Below are 23391 nucleotides of genomic sequence, written 5' to 3'. Positions count from 1 at the left end.
TTAGACCAGAAATCTTCTCTGCACTCACAGGGATCAATCCCTGCAGGTGAATAAAAATAATTTCTTCTAGGCCTGCCTTTTTAGAAGTCCTCGTTCTACACTGTCTATAGTTTGTTGCATCGTATGTGTCAGTAGAAAAGAACACCAGTTAGCAGCTACCACCTGCAGGATCTGATGCTTCAGTATCCTGCCTCGGTGTAGCAGGAGTCTCACACTTGCTGTATACTAGCTCCAAACAGTGCACAGCAGAGAAATCCCCCTTATGCTCCGAAACACTTTACATGATTGAGCCTTCTGCTCACAGAAGCCAGGCAAACATGCTATCAGCATCAGGGACGGCTTTGCACTCTGCAGTCTTTGAAACTGTTGAAAACGGACAGACGAGACAGATGGCATGTTTTGTTTCCCGCCTGCTCCTGACTCACCTGCCATGTGAAGGTGTGGCCTGGGATTTGAAACACGGCGTCGAACGTTTTCCTGCTGAGCTTTGAGTAAACGACCTCTTTTAACTGTTTTCTGATGTGCACGGCCTTGGAGGTTTCCATCAGACAACAGTGAGAGTGAACTGGATCAACAAGATGCTCTTATGTAAGAGTGGAGATGCCACGCCACGTAAAGATACTGCAGCGTCTGTCCTGGCTTCATGCAGTCTATCTATAACGTACTCCGATGTGTTCTTAAAATAACTCGTGTCTGAAACTTTCAGGGCAGAAGATGAGTTAAATTAGGCCCCCACTATGCTGACCCTCGATCCCAGGATAATCAGGAGGGGAATCCAATCACTGCAGAGAGAAAGTGGAATTGCTCTGTTAGATCTCTTGCTAAAGTTCTTGTGGTAGTTAGTCAGAACTGCTAATGTGATAATAGTAGGAAAAAACCCTCTATGACATCATAGAGATCCAAGAGTAGAAAAAAAATGTCTAAAACCAGAACCAGAATACTTTAATAATCCCTAAGACCTGCCAGAGGTTTCTTCCCGTTAAAAGGGAGCTTTACGATACGAGCCTTTCTCGTATCGTTTCTCTCGCTGAAGTTTACGTGTTTCCATGTTTCTCACAAACGGGTAGAAAATCAGAGGCTGAAAACCAGAAGGGCCGGCTGTGAGCACTAATACATGACCTGAAACATATTCAGATATCAGCCTTCAATTAAACGCCCCAGCAGCTAACAGGTACAAGACGGTCTTCCAGTGATAGGCCATCTTTAAGCTGAAGCTGGGATGAATATGCTGTAACTAAAAGAACACGCAGCCTCAGTTTGACACGAACACTGGAATGCTGACGGGAATACCACCGTGTCTTTACAGACTTAAATGCAGATATAACTGTGCCCTCTGAAGCAACCAGGTGTCCTCGTCAGCAAGATATCTACCGTGAAAATGCACCAATAAATGTCATGTCTTTGTTCCATCTGGAGTAACGGCCAACGCCTCCGGTGTTTGGGTGCCTGAACATACTGTTAATTTGCATATTGGTTTCTGATTTGCAGTGTAGGCTTTGAGAACATGCGGTCATAAATATTCCATCCCTTCAGATATGCACATACACCACGACTCATATCATGTGAGCAGTGTTGGGAAGGTTACTTTTAAAATGTATTCCATTACAGATTACAGAATACATGCCCCAAAATGTATTCTGTAACGTATTCCGTTACGTTACTCAATGAGAGTAACGTATTCTGAATACTTTGGATTACTTAATATATTATCATGCTGTTTACAATTACATGAATGTACTATTGCTGTGATTTATTACTGTTACTGAAGGTCCGCGGCTCCGAACCGTAGTAAAGGGACCTCTGGCTAATACGGTGGGTTCGTGTCGGGCTTGTAGCCGAAAACTAGCTTTACTTTGTTGTCTGGGTCAACTTTGCTAGCAGAGACAGAGAGAGGCGTTGAAAGGCTGCTCCAACAGAACTTATTGTTTTTGGAGGAAAACACGAACACGGTGTACAGTCGAGTCTTAATAGCTTACTTACAACTGGGCTCGTCAGGCTCTCTTCTTGGCTGCAGTGGTTATTATTATATTTACATGCTTCCAGCTCCCGTTTTTGCTCGATGACAGCTCGTACTTTTCCTTTTTCTCCCTCCCTCGCTCACAGACACATAACGTGTATGGCAGTCCATTCTCCCTGCAGCACGGACTACACTGCCTATGATGCTACATTCTTTAGAGCTATGCCTGTAGCATTCTGCCTATTAGCTTAGCACAACAACAACAAAAAGGCCTCTCTCACCCAGGAAACACGCAGAGAGAGAGCGTCACTCTGTAACCATGGCAACCGTAACGCTGCCGCCTGGAACAACAGAACGTAGCTGTCAAACAAAACCCAAACAGTCCTGACCCGCCACAATATGAAACAGGGAAGTACCGCCGTGTAATCCATTTATTTCAACAAAGTAACTGTATTCTAAATACCACCTTTTTAAACGGTAACTGTAACGGAATACAGTTACTCATATTTTGTATTTTAAATACGTAACGGCGGTACATGTATTCCGTTACTCCCCAACACTGCATGTAGGACAGAACGAAGCGGTCTCTCAGAAACCGTTGAATGCGTCACATTGTGTCGTGCGTTGCTTTCATGCAGTATTAAAGTCAGATTGATTTTAAGTGCAATAAAAATACACGCAGAGTGCACTTGTGTGACAGTGCAGTTTCTGTTACGCAGTTACAGAGTCATTATGTGATTCCTATTTTACTTTGTCCCTGCAGCACGCTCTCGTTGCACTGATGCAGGGATTAGAGGAACACGCAGGCTTTATGAGAGTTCGGGCTGACAGCAGTGTCATTTCATATACAGTAAAGATTCTGAACATCTGAGTAATTGTGTAGTAAGCCTGTCACTTTTTATCTGAAATTCACTTTATAAATGATCTGCTCATAGTGTATAGGAGTAATTATAGGCTGTCCCTTGTATTACGGCCCTTGGGGTGCTTCCAGATTAGATGTAATTGATCTGTATCGTGCACGATTATGACTGCCTGCCCTCCCAGATTATACCCGAGTTGTACTTGTGCTGCTGCTGCTTATTTTGGACGAACAAACAAGGACACGGACGTTTTTTTTTTAAGGTTTGAAAGCTGTTTTCAGTCATGGGATGTGTAACATCGCTGGCTTCATTAATAAGCATTCTTTCCTCAGACGTTTTCACGTTAATGCCCCTCATAGTTTCTTTCAGACATAACCACAACTGTGACACAGAGCCCCACAGTACCACACTGTTTTTCCATTCCTACAAAGCAACGTGACAACGATCCGTTTGTGTGTGTAACTCCATTGTGGAGGTCATGAATGTTCATTCTCTCTACATGCTTTTATCGCCTGTGTGTTCTGCGAGACATCAAACGGGAGATATAGAAACGATCTGTTTGCAGAAGAACAAATCTTTTCTTGTACTTGTGTGTAAAGATACGCTCATGTGTGAACTTTTAGCCTCAAACTCACAGAAAGACGTGAAGCAGAAAAACAAATCGACTGTGTTTTTGATGACACAATGTTTATAAATGATATTTAGGAGGGATATCTTTATGTGCAACACATATTTTGTCCAGACTAAATGGGGACACATCATCATTATCGTCATCATCATCAGCTTAGATAGGTCTAAGTCATTGCAGGAGATAACCTAAACCTCACTCTAACCATGTTTTTTGGAGAGAAGTCGAGTTTGTCTTGTTTCAAATAGAAAGAAGTGAATCTTTTGATGTTTCAGTTTTGTTTTCTTCGTTCACTGATTGCCCAAACTTGCCGGAACAATTTCAAAACAAGAAACATTACATTTTAAAAATGACATATTCTGATTGACTTGGTTAGAGTTAAGGTTGAGGTCGTCACTGATGACAACATAGAAACTTGGACCTCAGAGGTAGGGGTGGGGCGATAGAAACAATATAAATTTGGCCAACGATAGAGATTTTGACTATATCGCTCTATCATGATAGCACATGTTGATGATGTCATCAAGCTCCGCCTGTTTTGGTCGAAAGCATCGCAGCGGCTACAACGATTATCATCTGCAAATTATGCCGACAGTCACAGCAAAGAGATGAAGCACTTTTGAAATATGGGGAAAGCCAAAAACTGCGCTTCCTCCACTTCTGTAACATTGATTCATTAATGTTGAATTCTCTCGCAGCTGCTCTATTCCCATGTTGTTGCAGTATATTAATAACTAACCTGTTATTGTGGATGAATAATCTCAGTTGTTCTCCTGACTGAAGTTTGGCCCGTGTATAGCATCCTGCTATGTGATTGCATTTGTCCCTGACCACCAGAATCCCTCACGTTAAATTTTATCGAGTGGAAAAAAAGTTGGCGTTCATCCTCCAGCTTCACTGTGCTAATGTTATGCTAACATAGCTGTGTCGCTAGCAATCACGTAGCACAATATTATATACCAGGTAGTCCAACTTCAGTAACCCTGAAAACATCACTGCTGTTTAGTTTTCTGTCTTCATTATTTTGGAAGTGGTAGTAGAGCTGTACGTTTGAATTAGTTTCAAAAATCTCTGTCAGAACATGGTATGAAATGTTTAGGTGTAAACTAGCGAGCTAACTTCCTGTTAACTTCTAACTCCGTTAAATTTAATAAATTCTGTTTTCATGGATGCCTGGATGTTAAACTTAATTGTTACACCTGGTAAAGCAGCAACGCTGATGATTTTATTAAAGATGGAAGAATTTAGACCGTTTTTAACTCTCAGTGTTCGTTTGAATTTGGGACCTGAACCGGATGACGTTTTGGACCCAGATTACTCCGCGAAGCTCCTCACTACAGCAGCCGTAATGCTCTGACAATCCATCAAGCAGTGCGGCTTACCAAAGTTGTACTAAAACATTTTTAACAGATTTCTGCAGCCAAAATCGGTTCGAGGTCAGTAAGCACAACCAGAATTCATACATAAGGCACACTCTCGATTTTTGAGAAAATTAAAGGATTTTAAGTCCTTATAGTGTGGAAAATACATTATGCAGAAGAAAAGAATATATCGTGATATATATTGTTACTGCACATGCTTCAAATTATACCGCCCAGCCCAGCCATATCGCCCAGCCCTACTCAGAGGGTTAAAAGAAGCAATAAAGGTTGTATTTTAACCTGAATGGTCATATTTGCAGCTAGGCTTTATGTATTGTATGTACTTTTACTTACATATTCAAATGTCACATGAACATCTCAGATGTGTATGACTTGTGTGAGCAGCTAATTTCTACCTCCAAATATGGACTTTTTTACGCTTTAAAGTTGGGACATGGAGAAGAATTGGTATCCATGAGACTGAACAAATCAAACGTTGTGTTTTAATACTAAAACATGGAAACTTTAGATTACAAAACTGCTGCTGAGCCTGTGTTTGGCCTTCACCTGTGCAGCGAGTGTCTCCTTGTGACATCCTGTGAAGTTGTACAATTCTTTGTTGCCCAATTTGTAAATGTTTTGCTTACTTTGGTCCTGCATGTGAGCCCAGGTGTTGCAGTTAAAGCTGCAATCTTGTCGAGTGTTGCAAACCCTTTTAAACCTTGAATTCTTTGCAAAGATCCCACAAGATTTCTCCGTAGACTTTTTATGGCTGCATTGGGGTAAATGTACATTTGTCACACTGTGCTCCTTTTATTTAGCAAGCTTATGTCACTGTTACGATGCAGCTGGTTAAAAGTCACGGTGGCGTCGCTGTAACATCTGTACCGGTGGGTTCCTGTGTTTGACTTAATGACACCGAACATTCTTGACATCTGTAGCACTGATGTTGGAAAACGCGAGTGTGACGAAGCCCGTTTAAAAGTAAAGACGTTAACTTTGAGGCAAAAGAACTAGAAGTGCAAAAAAATGCTAATTTCAGTCCATTTTTTGTTTTCCATTAAAGTGTTAGAAAATGTTTTTCTTATGATTAGATGCTTCCGTTCCTTTGCAGACAAAGATAGTTTGGTCTGGAGATGCGTCACAATTAAAGTTTTCTGTGAAAACACTCAATAAAGGGAGAATCTGCAAGGATATGTCACATTACACCCAGGGAGGGAGAAACATGAGCTGAGGAGAGTTTACTCCTGTAGTACGCAAGTGTGTGTGTGTGTGTGATAGTAAATCACAACATTTTTAATGATGATTGCTGAACTAAGATAATGGATGTCATGGTGTGGTATGAATTAGACACTGTAAGTTAACCTTTAATTGACTGTGGGCATGCATGAAGGGAAAGCTTGTTGCTCACAGGACAGCGTGTAGTCGGGCTCTGCTGCTGCTGTTTGAGTTTAATCCCTGGGATCAGGAATCGGTGACGAGCGCTAATCGGCGGCCCAAACAGCCAGGCTGTGATTAGCTGCCCACTATCCCTCACGTTGGAGCCACAGTTCCACATCTGTGCCATGACGGGATTTGGAGTAGGTGCCAGAGCTGGCGGCGTTCACAATGGGCCAAACTCCGTGAGATTTAATGAGATTTACTCCCAGAGACGGGAGGATCACCGGGTCTGTGATGAGCAAAGGCCACCGGACCTGGCAGAGTCACAGCACCGTAGCGTTGTTATAGGCAATATGTTAATCCCAATTAGAGGTGCTGTGCAGCAAGAAACATCACATACCGCTGCGCTCTATTCACATGGGACACAGCATGCACAGGACCTACACAAAACAAGCTGATCATCATACTTTTCATTTACTATAAAGTATAAAAAGAAGGCTGCCCTGACGACAAACACCACGACAGGTTTAAAATGATTACATTTTGTTTGCATGTTCTTCCAAGTGTTGCATAAACAACACGTTCTCACTCCCAAAGCGTAACATTTTACGCTAGGTGACAAATCGTCAACATATTACGTTTTCAGCTACCCACCACGTTCCTAAATGATGACCTCGGAAAAATGAGGAAATATGAGAACCGTATGGACTCAATCCACACATGTTGCTCTTTTTCTTCAAATCGCTTAGAAACACGCTATTTAACATCATTAAAGTCCTGGTTAAGGTCACGAATAAGGTTATGGTTAGGGCTAGGGATAAGGTTAGGTTTAGGGCTGGAATACAGGGCTGGAACGTCTATTACCGCGGGAGCGTCATTGCACTGGATTTCGGCCATAACCCGCCGCGTACCATAAGAACGCCGAAGGTCTCCTTTTGCGTTCCTCAGGAACGTGACAAAACGTCACCATGTTACGCCTCGGGAGTGAGAACGGGCTGGCATATAATAAGTAGAACAATGTAAAAATTTCAGTGTAAAGCTGATCTAATAGATAAAAAGATGAGAAATATACCGTGGAAGCTCGCAAAGTGAGTTTCTGTAAATAAATCCACTTTTTTTAAGTGGTGCATGTATGTAGTGGAAATTAAGTGACAGCAAGTAGGAGCAGACAATAAAGTGACGCCTTAATTTTGCTGTGCTATTTATATGCTGCACAGTCAGGCCTCGGCCTTTTCTCTGCTTTGCAGGTCAAAAAGTATTTTTGGTCGCGCAGTCTTATTTTTTGCAGACATAAATACTTGTTATCTTAAACACCATTTTAGTTATGGTGTCTTTTAAGCCGTTGTAACGAACAGCACAAATGTAGCGACCCGACTACCACAGGGTGAAGGTCTCCAATCGCAGAGTAAACAGGTAAAGTCTAACCTCAGGAGTATGTTGGGTTCAGCTGTGTCACAAAAAACCATCAAGCTGCACAGATGACAAGAGCAGGAAGGAAGAGCCGGAGAATCCTGTCAAAATAAAAGCTGCTGAGGGAGTCTAACAATAATCCTGAGGTAGCACAAGGAAGACACAAATGGAATAAAATGGTATTAAATATTTACTGTTGCTTCCCCTACACACCGAGAGGTAAACGGCACCTTTACATGTTTCCGATTGACAGTCGGTTGGTCAGTTTTCATGCCTGGTTAAACTCTCTCACAGGAACCGTTATAAAAACTCTTTACATAATTGAAAACAGCGAAAAAAATTTAAGTTAATTATTGTTTTGAGGGCAGCGAGGCGCAACGAATACAAAAGAGAGCGAGCCTCCCGTCCGTGCCTTTTTAAATGCGCAGCTGAGACTGCTTAGCTTTTTCCGAGATCATCATAACAATAGTGTGAGAGCCATAAAACGGAATTTTACTCAAAACCACAGGAATAAATGTAATTATGTTGCAAAATACTTAGAAATATATAAATGCCACTTAAAATTTAGGACCTTGAATCAAAGCTTTCGGGCGGTTTAATCAGATTTTAACGTTCCCTGTGGAGCTCTCTGCCTCAGCTTGGCTCTTGAATAAACTTGATTTAATTTCTCTTGTTCAGAAACGGACAGCTCACTTAGCTCATCCATGCTCCGCCGCAGACACCATAAGTTATAGCTTCGCTGCTCTGTGTGTCGAGCACAGTGTGTGGCGTGCTCGGCCATCGCAAACTGGCCTGCATGTGGGAATGTTTGCCTGCTGTGATTTTATTTTCATGCAATTTCCCTTCTGTAACGTTGTGCGACCCATAATGTGCCAGAAATAAATGAGTTAAGGGAAGAGGAGGGACCTTACAGGAGAAGCTATTGTGCAAAGTGATGAACAAACTAATTAACAAGGTGATTAATTGGCTCTATCCAGAGGTAATGAGTGGCTTTACACTTGAGGTTCAGTGCAGACACAGACGAAGGAAATGCTTACACGGATTCTCCTGACGTTTACCCAGGACGAAGAGGAAGTTCATCTTTTTAGTATTAGTGTGATTGATCTGGTTTGTAAGGGATCAGGGGGAAAGGATTGCTTCTGTTTGCTTGATGAAATGACATTTCTTTCCTTTTTTTTGTACATTAACTTCAAAGTTGATCCTTTTATTTTTAGAGCGCGCAGCAGGAGGTGGCGTGTTGTTGAGAGGGCCCTTAACTACCGAATGAAAAACCGCGTCAAAGATTAGAACGGGGAATTGAATTTCCTCCTTCAATCCAGCTCACCAATCTTTCTTCAGCAAATATGAAAACCAAATAAGCCGCAGCGTGGTATAATACTGTACATCATTGTGTTTAAGAACTAAAACAAAACCATGGGTATTTTGGAGCGAGATTAAAGACGCATTTTTGAAATTATACTCGTGTTTTTTTTCCTTTTTTTAAAAGTGAAGGGAGGCGGAAATTTCCATCAATAGATGGCTCTTGGTAATATACAAAGTAATGAAGACCTTTCCATGTCGTAAAAGCCTCTCATTTCAAACCACTTCACTTGGAAGGCGCACTCAGCAAATCCCGTCTTTATGTCTAGTTAATGTCAATAGGAAAAACAAAAGGAGGCTGAGGAGAGTGGCAGCAGGAAACATATGGCTAAACCCTCACTCTGCCAATCACTGTAACATGGATTTAAAAAAACGCAGACACCAGGCAGCAGCCTGATTTATTTCCCCCCCTTCGACTCCAATTCCAGGAATTTTATGAATGGAAAATGTCAGGGGATAGGTTTTCCATAGCCGCTATGGCCTTGTCTCATGAGCTTACCATGCTGCTCTGGTGAGTTCATGCTGTCTGGAGCAGCGATGCAAAGGGGCAGGACCCCTGCAACCCCCCACTTCCACTTTACATCCTGCTGTTTGGCTTAACGGACAAAAATATCCAAGTCGGCAAAGCTGAAACTTCAGAAATGATAGCAGAGTTGGTCGGTGGTCCTTTTTTGCTTTTTTTTAAAAGTAGAACAATATTTTTGTGATTTTTAGATTGTTAGTTTAAGGCGGCAGAGCCTGGAAAAAGCATAAGTGAAGTAATCGGTAATGAAAGACGTGGAGCAGATCTGTTTTCGGCGGTCTGAACGCGCCCTCGGGCTGCTCCTTTAACCATCTGCTTGTTTCTCAGCGTTAAAGTTCAGTGTTTGGTTTCTCGTTCTATGCAAACGTTTGACTGCAGAGTTTGCCTTTTGTTCTCCTTAAAACAATGTTGTTCTTTAACAAAAGCCCGGTACGCTGAGTCTTTTTCCAGCGAGAATCGTCTTACAGCAGAAAGCACTTTGGCCAATCAGCCTGATCCGCTGTCACCCCAGCTCTTTATTTCTAGACACTTCAGCAGGAAAAACATCGGTACTTTTCCCCTTTTACACCCGTGTCCTGGTAGGAATCAGCCAGCTTCTGTCTTACGCGATCATTGTGAAGGACGTTCATTAAAGATTTAAATCTCCCACCTTTTAAAAAAGCCCGTTGCTGTCTCTCGGCTGCACATAAGCACTTTGCAAAAACAAACTTTGGTGTCGCTTTGTAGTAAAAGAGCAGCAGTTGAACGTTATTGAGCATTTCAGCTGCTCCTGAATAATTGAACATGTTTGCTCTGAAAGGGCACAATCAGTCACTCCGGGGCTTGTTGGTGCGCGGGGATGCCCACTGGAGAAGGCAGGGCAGAGCTTGTGGGAGTCATAAAACGGGTAATACTGTTCATAAAAACAATAAAACCTGCTACTGGGCCTGTACTTTTATGTGCTTGGTAGACTGAGGCTTTTGCCACTATGGGACCAATTTTATTTTTGCGCATTTTCTAAACATCTCTGTATGTTTCATAAGCAATGACTGCATATCCCTTTTTACAGTCTTACTCTAGTCCTGTATTTTCTATATGTATGTGGAAAGGCCTTACACCTCAAGTTTCAGCTCTTATTTAATGCAACTTAATTTTGTGAATTAAGGTTCCCTTTTGAGTAAACCCGTCACTCAGGCCTAGAGACTGATCTGCAACCCTCCTGGAAACCTTGCTATATTCCCCTACCAGCTGTTGAGATGTTGCTGGCTGTTGGTGGGTGAAATCAGTCATAAAGACTAGGGATGCAACGATACCAATTTTTTAAACCGATACGATACCGATACTTGGATCTGAGTACTTGCCGATACTGAGTACAAAAACCGATACTTCTACCACACACACACACACACACACACACACACACACACACATGCAATGAATTGGAAGACAGGTTTTATTTTGTTCTCTGCCGATAAAAAATAAAATCGTAATAAAAATGACCACAAAAAAAATTTCAAGTGAAAAATAAGCACTTCTGTTAAATTATTGCAGAGTCTCCACATTGTAATTTAACAAAATATCACTGAACTATTGGCACTGTCTCGAGCTTTCAGAATAATAAATAAACACTTCTGTTTGGAATAAAATAAACTTATTGCAGAGTGTCCAATTTCATATCGCGGCTCGAGTATGCTAAGAAGACGGTTCAATCCTATGCTTTCCACAGCCGGCATTGGCTGGTCATCCAGAGCGATAAAATGAGTCAGAGCCTCTGTTATTTTAACTGCCCATGGATTTTCTCTTGACATTTTTCATCGCTTTTCCAAAACCTGAGTTAAAGTTGGCTGTTCCACACTGCTGACATTTTGTTTAGCCTAGCTACAGCAGCCTCCAGTTTCTCTTTTTTATCTGGAGCTGCCAGTCTCACTCGCCTAACCCCTGTGCCTGTTTAGTGCGGGATGTCCCCCTAGTGGCCAATCTAAAAAACTACAACAGAAATGACAAGCCACCCTCTGATTAATGAAATAAGTTAGTATCGGTTCATGGTATCGGTTAACTTTTACGAGTATGAGTACACACACATTTTACAGTATCGGCCCCGATACCCGATACCAGTATCGGTGCATCCCTAATAAAGACGGTGCCGCACCAAAATGACTCGAGCAATTCTGATTGCTTTCATTTCTAGCGGTTTGCATGGAACATCTCCAAACACTTGAAAAAGTTCAGAGACTCCCCTGAAACGATGTGTTTCAAAAGGTGTGTCGTTCACGCTGAAGGCGAACCGTCTCCGGTTTTGGTTTCTCTTGCACTTTTCATTCTGCAAGGATGTGTTTGGTACAGCAGCAAATACCTCTTTGTGACTGATTTCATGCAGCAACCTCCAGGAATTACTCACAACCTGTTGAGGAATACACTTTTTTCCCCTTGTTGTCAACTAGTTTATAAGCCTTTGTGACTTGGGTCTGCACAACAGGACCAACGAACACTGTCCAGTATGTGATTACAGATAGAGAGACTGGGTTTGAGTCTGTAGGACCAAGAATACGATCTAAACAGACAACTACAAGGAAAAATGGAGTAACAGATATGAGTAAACTGGGTGTCAGTCACAAATAAAAAAAACCCAAAAGGGTTGGGTAATAAAGAAAAGGGGTAATGAAAGTCTGGTCAGGTCGCAGATGATTCAGACTTACAGGAAGTGGGAGCTTCCTGCCTACATCTACTGCTTGCATTAAAAAAATTCATATGAACTCATTTCTAAGCATGTTCATCAAAGTTTATTGTAACTTAATATCCTCAGAAATAAATAGGTTGCGCTAAATCTATGAGTATTATATCCACGTGGATAAATCTGACTGAATCATGACTTATGGGGAGAAGTTGTAGTGCGATTTTCAGGGATCACTGGATATTCAATCTGCTCAAGTAAGGCTGCCTCCGACTGCCCTCGCATCTCCTCCAGGGCTGTAAATAAGCCAGAGATTGCTGGAGGGATCCGTTAGATCCAGGTTGTTGAGTCCAGGTGTCAAGGCAAGAGCAGAACCACCACAGGCCTCGTCTGGACAGCGAGCCGAGGCCCCCTCTCAGATTACCTCTGCGCTACAACTCCTGCTCTACCGCTGCAGGCAGCAGCCAGAGAAAACTAAGACTGAAAATGAGAGAGAAAAGACAGAGACAAAGTGATGCCGAGAAAAGCGGAGGGCGTGCTGAACCGGCTGATACAGAAGAGCTGATGAAGTGGAGACAAAAAGAGGAGAGGAGACATCCTGCTGTCAGCGAGTAGTGTAATCAGGACCAGATGTCTTTCTGCGCTCTCTTGACCGGGGGCGGATTTTCACTCTGATTCATTTCCAGTGTTTGTTGAGGGATTTAGACACGGGATTTCACCCTCTCGTCTGTGTTGTTTTGTTTCGGGTCCATTTTGAAGCCTCGCTTTGAGTTTGTGCAGAGATCTGTGTCTCTAATGGCTCTGAGTTCTCAGACGTTCATTCAGCTACTTGTATGTCTGACCTGTGTGTTACACAATCCTGTCTGCTCAATGGGCAGAGTGTTTTCCATGCTGATGGTGAAGACCCCCCCTCTGCATGTGCTTGCCTTGAGGATTTGAACTCTGCAGTGACCCTTTAAAATGTTGCACCAGCGACCTTTCGTGGGGCTTTACTTGGTTTATTCTACTGCACTGCAGAACAGCGCTGGTCAGCATGGCTACCATCTACTCATCTACTATCATACTTTCCAACTCTGCTTGGTTGATGCTTCCAGTTGCAGAGACAGCGGGGCACAGTTGTCTGTCAGGCCCACGTAGTGTCCGCTGGTGTGATAACCTCTCTGAACTGCTAACTGCAACTGAAAAATAGTAAAATAAAACATTTAAGCGACAAGGCGTGATTAGTCGATTAGTCACGACTACGTTGACTATCAAAGTTGTCGACGAATTTAATAGTCTGCGCTTTGTAAGATCCTGAAAGACCGGTATCGTAGCTGTGTCCAAATTCAGAGGTTGCATCCTTCGGAAGCCGCATTTGTAGGCCGATTACATCACAGCGACGCGACAAAGGCTTACTCTTTCTGGGTCTCTTTCTGGGAAAGACCATCTCTGAATCGAGGAGGGGGCCTAAGGGTCCATCTTTCGCCATCATACAATGCTGTGATTGCAGCCATTCCCCAACTCTCTGTGAATGGTACTCATGGCCATTGATCAGTGGGTTTTGGTCAGTGATTGTTGATCAATGGTCATGAGAATTTGCATAATTATGATTAAGGAACTGACCTCCCAGCCCATTGTTCCTTCAGTGGGCTGGTTTCAGTGATTATGCAAATGTACTGTTTATAAATTTGGGGAAACCTGCAGTCAGCTGAGACTGAAGAAGTCACTTGGATGAGTGACGAAACGTTTCTCCCAGAAAACGCTACGTCCAGATTTCCTGGATGATTGAGAATGCATCAAGACGTCACAAAATAAACTTGTAAACTTCAAATATCTGCTCGATTTATCAAGACAACACATATTTGCAAAAGTGCTCTGACTTTTGCGGAGACGTCTGTTACAAGCCCGTTCTCACTCCCAAGACATAACATGGCGACGTTTTGTCACGTCCCGCGGCGTTCCTGATGAACGCAAAAGGAGACCTTCGGCGTTCTTATGGCTGAAATCCAGTGCAATGACGCTCCCGCGGTAATAGACGTTCCAGCCCTGTATTGCAGGCCTAAACCTAACCTTATCCCTAGCCCTAACCATAACCTTTTTCCTGATCTTAACCACGACTTTAATGATGTGAAATAGCGTGTTTCTAAGCGATTTGAAGAAAAAGAGCGAACATGTGTAGATTGAGTCCATACGGTTCTCATATTTTCTCATTTTCGTCATTTAGGAACGTGGTGGGTAGCCGAAAACGTAATATGTTGACAATTTGTCACCTAGCGTAAAATGTTACGCTGTGGGAGTGAGAACGTGTTGCTGTTACCCACCAGCTCGAAGCTGACGACGGAGTTTATTAAACTCCACCGAGACAATCTGCAGATTTTATTAAAGTTTAAAAAACTATCATCTTGTCTTTATTTTTAGTTAGGACATACCTTTAAAAAAAACACTTAAAGCTACAAACCGGATTCCAAAAAAGTTGGGACACCAAACAAATTGTGAATAAAAACTGAATGCAATGATGTGGAGATGGCAAATGTTAATATTTTATTCAGAATAGAAGGTAGATGACAGATCAAAAGTTCAATCCGAGAAAATGTATCCTTTGAAAGGAAAAATATGTTGATTCAAAATTTCACGGTGTCAACAAATCCCAAAAAAGTTGGGACAAGTAGCAATAAGAGGCTGGAAAAAGTAAATTTGAGCATAACGAAGAGCTGGAAGACCAATTAACACTAATTAGGTTAATTGGCAACATGATTGGGTATAAAAAGAGCTTCTCAGAGTGGCAGTGTCTCTCAAAAGCCAAGATGGGTAGAGGATCACCAATTCCCACAATGTTGCGCAGAAAGATAGTGGAGCAATATCAGAAAGGTGTTACCCAGCGAAAGATTGCAAAGACTTTGCAGTTATCATCATCAACTGTGCATAACATCATCCGAAGATTCAGAGAATCTGGAACAATCTCTTTGCGTAAGGGTCAAGGGCGTAAACCCATACTGGATGCCCGTGATCTCCGGGCCCTTAAACGACACTGCACCACAAACAGGAAGGCTACTGTAAAGGAAATCACAGAATGGGCTCAGGAATACTTCCAGAAACCATTGTCAGTGAACACAATCCACCGTGCCATCCGCCGTTGCCAGCTGAAACTCTACAGTGCAAAGAAGAAGCCATTTCTAAGCAAGATCCACAAGCTCAGGCGTTTTCACTGGGCCAGGGATCATTTAAAATGGAGTGTGGCAAAATGGAAGACTGTTCTGTGGTCAGACGAGTCACGATTTGAAGTTCTTTTTGGAAATGTGGGACGCCATGTCATCCGGACCAAAGAGGACAAGGACAACCCAAGTTGTTATCAACGCTCAGTTCAGAAGCCTGCATCTCTGATGGTATGGGGTTGCATGAGTGCGTGTGGCATGGGCAGCTTGCATGTCTGGAAAGGCACCATCAATGCAGAAAAATACATTCAGGTTCTAGAACAACATATGCTCCCATCCAGACGTCATCTCTTCCAGGGAAGACCCTGCATTTTTCAACAAGATAATGCCAGACCACATTCTGCATCAATCACAACATCTTGGCTGCGTAGGAGAAGGATCCGGGTACTGAAATGGCCAGTCTGCAGTCCAGATCTTTCACCTATAGAGAACATTTGGCGCATCATAAAGAGGAAGGTGCGACAAAGGAGGCCCAAGACGATTGAACAGTTAGAGGCCTGTATTAGACAAGAATGGGAGAGCATTCCTATTTCTAAGCTTGAGAAACTGGTCTCCTCCGTCCCCAGACGTCTGTTGAGTGTTGTAAGAAGAAGGGGAGATGCCACACAGTGGTGAAAATGGCCTCGTCCCAACTTTTTTGGGATTTGTTGACACCATGACATTTTGAATCACCATATTTTTCCCTTAAAATGATAACTTTTCTCAGTTTAAACTTTTGTTCCATGATTTATATTCTATTCTGAATAAAATATTGACATTTGCCATCTCCACATCATTGCATTCAGTTTTTATTCACAATTTGTTTAGTGTCCCAGCTTTTTTGGAATCCGGTTTGTATATGTAAGGACAAGAAAGACACTGTGGACAAAACAGGACACCCCCCCATAATCTTTACTTACAGTATTATAGTTGGTTAGATGGTCTGATTGTTCAAATATGTATTTTCTTTGATTGTGGTAAAATAATGTGTGCCCCAGTCTCCAAAAATGACATAGTGCAGGAAGGGTAGTTATTCCTCCGTTACACCACAAGAGGGAGTATCCCCTAAAATGAGCAGCTCTAGCGGGAGCAGCTAGATCTAATTCATTAGTTTGTGCGGAACCCTAGTGGCGCTTTTGTGGATTTATACCTGTACCGAGCTGTAATCACAGCAGATATAGACTGGTGGATCACACTATCTTTTGTTTATGTTTATTTCATTGTTGCACTATAAGAAATATTAGTGATTTGAGTTTAAAGACTACCCATAAGGCAGTGCGCCTATAAGAGTTGTGTGAGACTGCAAAAGTGTGTAACGTTGTGCTATGTTAATGTATATATTTGCAGATGCAGTAAAGGCGAACTCACAAAGCCACACTAGTTTCAATTCATTTTAATCCAAGTGTGCAACATATAAGCTAATGATAGTTATATAAGAGCAGATGCTTGTGCAATAAGCTCTACGTTTTACGTCCAGCGGATGATGATCTGATTTGCTGACTAATCGCAAAAATAAACCTAATCGTGCACGTCCCTACTGATAGCCACACAGCATATAAAAAATGGATGTGGCTATCAGTTTAAGCATGTTTACATTTTAATATCGGGGTCTATGGAGAGCGACTCACTGTGCAGCCAGCCAGCTTCAGCCTCGTCTTTCGAGCCGAGGAGGTTGCTGCTCGTTAATGTGTCGGGAGTCACGAGGTTACTGCTGCAGGCTTTCTGCTTTCATCACCTTTGTTTGTTCAGGACAGTTGTGCCTTTAGATGTGGTTGAACCACAGCTCATACAGACCAATTCAAAATGAACCTTAATCCTCTTCTTACATCTCACAGGTTTTACACAAAACAAGTCAAAGTTTCCATGGAAACAGCGCTGGATGAGGGAACAAATGTTATTATGGTACTTGATAATCAGACCAACATAAAAGAACAGCATGCGGCTTCATAATAAAACACACACTCGACACTTTTTAGTCTGGAAGTCATGAGCTGACACTCGCTGTATCATTTCCTCCGTGTCAACAGTCTCTCCGGGAGAGGAGCGATCACTCGCCCACATCCAAACTGCCATGTCAGTGAATTACCGTGAGCTCCCCTGCCTTCGCCCACAGTCTCCGAACGCTATAGCTTTGCCGTTTGTCAATTTTTTTAATGGCACCATTGTTAGTCTGACAGGGGAGCGGAGAGATTTGACAGTGCTATATGAAGGACGCAAACGCTGCATAGCCACAGGGAGGGTTTGGCTGACTTCGACAGCCGGCCCTTTTCGAATACAGCCAGAAGCAAAAGACATCAGGAGAGCGAGACTGCACTCCTGCAGCTTCAGCGAGAGATGATCGAGTGCAGTAAGAGAAGAGGAACATCTCAGGAAAAAGACTGCTGACATAAAAGCAGAGCAAAAAAAAACCACTTTGGAAGAAATTTCAAAAATGTTTTAAAGTCTGCGCTGTGTTGGAAATGAACCCGAGCAGCGTTTGATTTGGTTGGTGCGCCGCTCTAAAGGGTCGAGGTTAAAGAGGTGTTCGTAATCAAATTCAACAGAGTTATAATCATGTTAGCAAAGCATAAAAAAGGGGTTAATGAACTATAAATTTTACATTTTTTACAAACAATCAAAAAGCTTAAGAAGCTCATTTTGTTTTTAAAACGACGTCAAAGAAAATACGAGTCATGTCATAAACTTTGTCTGCTCTGTTGAATAGTTTGTTTGTGGGTGTTGTTGGTGGCCTCGCTGAGTGTGAATGGTTTCCACTCCTTCAGCCCAGTTTCCTGCTAAAAGGGCGTTCTTCCTCCCTGATGTCACCGAGGGGTGCTAATAGAGGGATCAACTGATTGGTGGGATTCTTTCTCTGATCTTGTAGGGTTTGTCTTATAAAACTGGATTAAATTGAATGAAAGTGACAGAGATGCATAAAGTGTTCAGTGACAGTTAAAGCAGTGACCTGGCTCGTTTTGCTGAATCAGCATTTTGACTGCATATGGAAAGTACTCTGTAACCGTAAAGAGCCCAAATCTTGTCTGACATTGTAGTGCAGAGTAATGCGGCCAGCTTCTCACTTTCCAGTGCGCACCGGCAGCTTGCTAGCAGGCTAACAGCAGCGTGTTTGCAGCCTGGTAATTTGATAATGAGATTGTGAGGCAATGGTTTCCAGATGCAAAGTCTGCAGCGCTCGTACTGTAGTGTGAAGCAGCTGAGGTGCCAGAGGCTTGAGCCAAGGAGGTATAGGTGCTTCAACACCTGCTGCAGGAATAGGTCAAAGGTCACAGAAGAGACACAGGTGACGAGAGGACTAAGTCAACAGCAGAACAGTGGATTATTTTAAAGTGTAAATGAATGAATCTGACCTGACATGTGAACCCTAAAGACTCTCTGCACTCGACGTGTTTTCTCGTAGTTGCACCCACATTCATCCACAGATAACCAGCGAACATGCAGCTCCCGCGCCTGACAGGGCATAACAGCCGATCAGTGGGAGTAATTAAGCATAATAAGCGGCCTTCAGGGGAATCGAAATCTTTGCTGGTGTGATTTAGCATTTTAAACGGCAGCATGGAAGCAACAGAAAGAAGGAGAGAAGAGCAAAGTGACGCTCTGCCTCCAAACATGAAGCAGGCCAGCCGAGTTAACTTTCTCACGTGTGTGAGCACGGTTTGTTCTCCTCACTCCGTGATTATAGAAGCCTGCTTTGCATCTGCCAGATAAAAGCAGTCGCTGCTAATTGTTTTTCTTTTAAGGGCGGACAAAAAATAAATGTGTGCATTCAGCCTTTGTCCGCTTGTTTGCATAACTACACATGGAGGTGGATGAAAAAGGCTTATTATTGTTATTATATTATATTAGTAGCTTTGCTGAAAATTCAGCTGAGCCTTTTTTTTCCCTTTTGCGATTATTGGTTTGAAAAACAGCTGCACTAGTCAACCTGTCTCACCGTGTTACTTATTCTTTCTTCTTTTTCAGTTTAATTTGATCAGGAACTACTTGGAGGACTTGGAGGACTCCCTTTGAAGGACCTTGAAAAGCTCATTCACGCTCTTATCACATCCAGATTAGACTACTGTAATTCCCTCTACTCGGGCCTCCCATCTTCCTCTATTCACCGGCTCCAGTTAGTTCAAAGCTGCGCGTCTCTTAACTGGTACTAGAAACGATGCCCACATCACACCAGTTTAAGCCAACCTACATTGGCTCTGTAGCGGCAACCTTCGGTCCTTCTTTGCCGCTTTTGCAGGACGTAAAGTTTCTGACTCGTGCTCTTGTTAAGTCGCTTGGATGCCTTCTGGTAGCAAAAACGAGGCGGTCAGAAAACTGTTGCTCCACGTCCTGCTTGCTTACCTAACCTTTTACCCACACCCCTCCGCATGCGGGCCAAATACACACCCCCTTTACGACATCTATCAACACTTTGCAACAACAACAGACTAACAAAGCAGGATTAATTTATGGAGCACAGCCTATTACATTATAACATAAAATGATCAAGATTATAATAGAAACTTAAAGATCATGACAAATACTTAAATATGGCATGATTTAACTGAGTAAAATACAACTGTTGAGGCTCCCTGTTGAATATCGTATCAATTTTAAAATTCACTTGCTTACCTTTTAAAATTTTAAACAATTTGGCTCCCAGCTATCTATGCGAACTCCTCCATTTGTATATCCCTAATAAGGCACTCAGATCCTCCAATCAAATGCTCCTGACGAAGTCCAGAGGTGATCAGGCCTTTGCTGTCGTAGCTCCCAGACTCTGGAATAAACTCACTCCTTATATTCGTTCCTCCGAGTCTGTCCAGTCTTTTAAATTGCGTCTTAAAACGTATTATTTTAGTCTGACTTTGATTCAAACTAGTATGCTATTTCGTGGCTAGTTATGTGTTTTGTTTTTTAAATTTATTTATTTTTTACCCATATTGTTCATATCGTTTCCTACGGAGCCCCGCAGGGGACATGGGAGGAAAAAAAAATTAAGACGGACTTTTGCGAGATCTCGCAAAAGTTTTAGCCGCATTCTTCGGAGGCCGCCAGCTCGAAGCCGACCGGGAGGTCGAGGCACGATGTGCCGGGAAAGCGGTGTTCCTCCCGGCTGTAGTAGGTCTCGACCTCCCGTTAGCTTCGAGCTAGTGGGTGTCAGATCTCCGAAAACGATGTCTTGTAAACCGAGCAGGTATCTGACGTTTACACAACTACATTCACGCCTCAAAATATCTTAAAAGTGTATTTTGTGACCCAGAAAGAGTAATATTACAACTAAGTAGCTGCCGCCATTGTTGGAATTCAACTTTTGCGAGATCCCGAGTTAGTTTTGCGAGATCTCGCAAAAGTCCGTCTTAATTTTTTTTTTCTCCCATGTCCCCTGCGGGGCTCCGTAGTTTCCTGCCCTCCTTTAAACTCTTTTATTCTGTCTTATGCTATTGCTCTGACCGACTGTGAAGCACTTTGGTCACCTTTGATGTATTATGATGTGCTACAGAAATAAATTTTGATTTGATTTGGTTTTGCTTTGATGGTTTTGTGAGACAAAGCACTCAGTGGGGAAAAATAGACCGAGCTAATCTAACCTAAACAAAGACGCAGCACAGGCTGAAAGAGCCTGAGTAATGGCAGAAAAGAAAGGGCAAAAAAGTAATTGTTTAACCTATGGAAGGGTGTTTGGGTTGGAGGCTAGCAGTGTTTGCTGTGTGGCTGCACATCTCTGCAGCAGTTAGATCAGCTGAGCTCTCAAAAATCCATTCGGGAGGTTTCTCCCAATATCGACACCAGAACGCGCTCCAGAAGCTCAAAATCGATGTGTTTGTGTTCAAGAGGACGACAACAAAGACGACGTGGTGTCAGATACCAGGGGGCCGGTGTCCTGCAGCTTTTAGATGTGACCATGCTCTAACACAGCTGATTTAAATGGCTAAATGATCTCCTCAACATATCTTGAGGTTGTCCAGAGGCCTGGTAATCATTTGATTCAGGTGTGTTGACCCAGGGTGAGATCTAAAACCTGCAGGACACCGGCCCTCGAGGCCTGGAGTTCGAGACCCCTGCATTAAGCAATGAAACAAGCTCAGCAACAGGTTGAAGACATGCACAGACTTTTATATATTTCATAGAACTCTAAGAAAGCAGCTATATCAACATTAATCAAATTATTATTTTTAGTTTTTGCATTTGTTGCCTGAATGTATCAAGTTTTTACAGTGTGTATGTGAGTGCTGGTGGGAGCAGGGCTGGGTGTAGCATATCGGTACCTTTTATCTTGCATCTGTGTTTATAATTTCTTGTGTTGAATCTCAAATTTGAGATCAATTTGTTTAGTTTTCTCGAAAGCACAGCGAGGTGTTACCTGTGGCTGCTAAAAGACCTCCAGACTTACCGTTTATGGGAACGACATCCTCTGTCATGATCTTTCCTGATCACAAATTTTATAAATTTTGATCATTCTAAGAATTGGGAGAACCAGCAGGGCTATGCTCATTGGTTAATGACTTGTAATTGACAAGATGTTAGCCAATAAGCGTACAGCCATATCCACCACTCATGCTTCACAATCAGTGGGTACCTCCGTGCTTTTGACCCGTTGTAAGACTACATAAAGGCCCACATGTTCAGACAGATTCATAATAATCTCATAATAATCTCTGTGCAACCACCAGAATCCGAAAACCCGAAAAAACTAGAGTAGTTCTGCTCAAGCTGCACCCACAGTGTGCCCGTTGTGCACAGGAACAATCACACGCTTTGCCTGAATGCGATGCGTTCAGGGAACATCGGACATCTCCCTGAACTTGCTGCACAAACTTGCTGCACTAGTTTATTTAACTGCAGAAGAAGACTGGTGCCTTTTTAATAACGTTCATCTCCGCCGCAGCCAGCTGAGTGTTTTTCTTTGTTACTGAAGGGCTCAGTGACCTTTTCAAACTAAGCTGTTGTCGCAGATCGTTTCCGTGATTAAAGTTAATGATTGAAAGTGTTCTTTGCGAATTTAAATGTCGAGTACGCATCTTTGCCCGTCGTGTCAGCACGTTCTTTTGTTTCTCGTCTGAGCTGCGACATCCACGCCGCGCGTTATTCATTTTACTTCATTTTCTTTGGCTGTTACAAACATTTTTATACCGAGAGGCCAACATCTGCCATAATGGAAATGGTTTACTGAGCTGCATCAGCTGTGTTCATTCAAGTCATCGTAGACGATGATATGCAGCTCCCAGCTGAGCGTGTGCGTGCGTGCGCGCGTGCGACTCAATAACTTTTCTCTTCTGACGTGAAGCATCCAGCCAGAGCTCGCTCGATTATGATGCGATTAGTTAATTGGGTGAAGATGTGGAAAGTGAATTATGCGCGTATCTCATGCTACGCCACTAATGGATGGAAAATACCTCCATCTCCGACCTCATCCTCCCCACACCCTTTAACCAGAAAACGTCTCATAATTTCCAACTCGTGCATTCTAAAGCGAATAGATTTAGCGTCTCAGATTTATATCATCTTTCCATTTTGGCTTTCTCTGGCTGTCTCGGTCGTAATTTACTGTGAGGTTGCCATCGTTACTGTAACAAAAACAGCCAACCAGCTCCTGTATTTATGTGTTTTATCTTCCTGATCCTGTCAATGGCCCTCGTTTGAAAAACGGTTATTAAAAACCAATCTTGCTGTGTAACCTTTCACCAGAACATTTTTCTGTCAATCTGAAATATTGGAAGAGGCTTTTATGTGCTTCTCGATTTCTGACGTCTGTGTCGCTGTACGGTGGCTTGGAGTTCAAATTACCTTGAACAGAAAAGTCAACAGTTTTTCCAGAAAACTGCGAGCGTGATTATCTGGCACCTCCGTGATTGTTTCCACAAAAACCGAGCGGCTCTCTGAGTCGCACGCATCGGCCTGAAGCTTACCCACACTGTAAAAACGCCATAACAAATCCCTTTAACAGAGACACTGAGGGCCAGCCAAAGAATGTGGTGTTCACCACTCTGCGACTGAACAGGAAGTGTACTGCTTTTCCACAGGACTCCGCAGAAAATTGTTTTCCCATGAGCGGTGGCATGCGATCAGGTGCATGTGTTTTCTTGGCCCTGTCAGGGGAGCCAAGGAGATCAATGGCG

General features: G+C 42.8%; 1 protein-coding gene across 4 annotated transcripts in view; it reads left to right on the top strand.

The window, feature by feature from the left end:
- The window catches only part of kcnq5b (potassium voltage-gated channel, KQT-like subfamily, member 5b), a 165554-nt gene that overhangs the window by 74387 nt on the left and 67776 nt on the right, over positions 1-23391 (top strand). The window lies entirely within an intron of this gene.

Source organism: Neolamprologus multifasciatus, chromosome 6 (genome assembly GCF_963576455.1).
Source record: "Neolamprologus multifasciatus chromosome 6, fNeoMul1.2, whole genome shotgun sequence".
In the NCBI taxonomy this organism is placed as follows: domain Eukaryota; kingdom Metazoa; phylum Chordata; class Actinopteri; order Cichliformes; family Cichlidae; genus Neolamprologus; species Neolamprologus multifasciatus.
Note: the sequence above shows the minus strand (reverse complement) of the source record. Positions and strands in the feature narration are given on the sequence as shown.